Below are 963 nucleotides of genomic sequence, written 5' to 3' on the forward strand. Positions count from 1 at the left end.
TAGATTTTTTTCCACTCCTTTGCAATTAACTTGATTACCTACAAAATTTGTTTGTCAATATAATAATTAAATAATATTACAATTTAAATGTATACTTACTTAATTTATTTTGTAGTCATATTTTAATCCGATATGTGAAGCGTTAATTTATTTTTCACTGTTACCAAAATATTGGTATTTTGAAATGCAATTGGAAATATCGGTATGAATATCATTTTAACATAGAGGATCTTCCAAATTGTAAGTGAAAGTATATTTCACTATGGCATATTCAAATTCTGATTTGGTATCATAATGTATTATGTGAAAGTTATAAAGTGCAGTAAGTCAAAATAGATTTTTTCCACTTATTTGCGATTAACTTGATTACCTACAAAATGTGTTTGTCAATTTAATAATTAAATAATATTACAGTTTAAGTGTATACTTACTTAATTTATTTTGTAGTTATATTTTAATCCAATATGTGAAGCATTATTTTATTTTTCACTGTTACCAAAATATTGGTATTTTTAAATGCAATTGGAAATAGCAGTATGAATATCATATTAACACAGAGGATCTTCCAAATTGTATGTGATAGTAGATTTCACTATGGCTTATTTAAACTCCAATTTGGAATCATAATATTTTTTATGAATTAAAAAGTGAGATCAAATTATATGTCTAAGAATGTTTGTTGTAAATATAGATAATCTTGGACTATCTATTTGCCAAATAGAAATACCAAAACAAACAAAACTTTTCAATAACTGACAGAAACATCCAAGTTTGTTACTAATATTTATAATATGTAGTGCTATGCCACTTGATAGTATAGCTTGGCATTTTATTATCCAGTAGTACCAGTGAGCCATAGGCTAAGCATTTAAACAACAATTGTAGATGTATAAATGATTAAACTGTAATCAAAAATAAGTTTAAACTTAATGACATATTTGTATCATTTATTTAATTGTAGAA

General features: G+C 24.4%; 1 long non-coding RNA gene across 1 annotated transcript; it reads right to left on the bottom strand.

The window, feature by feature from the left end:
- Positions 1-12: 12 nt before the first annotated feature.
- On the bottom strand, positions 13-764 carry LOC107885859. Its single transcript, XR_001680554.2, has 3 exons — positions 432-764; positions 100-370; positions 13-38 (listed from the first exon to the last, which is right to left on the bottom strand). It is a non-coding gene; the product is annotated as an uncharacterized LOC107885859 (long non-coding RNA).
- Between the last annotated feature and the right edge of the window lie 199 nt (positions 765-963).

This window comes from Acyrthosiphon pisum, unplaced genomic scaffold, assembly GCF_005508785.2.
Source record: "Acyrthosiphon pisum isolate AL4f unplaced genomic scaffold, pea_aphid_22Mar2018_4r6ur Scaffold_19835;HRSCAF=20526, whole genome shotgun sequence".
NCBI lineage: Eukaryota > Metazoa > Arthropoda > Insecta > Hemiptera > Aphididae > Acyrthosiphon > Acyrthosiphon pisum.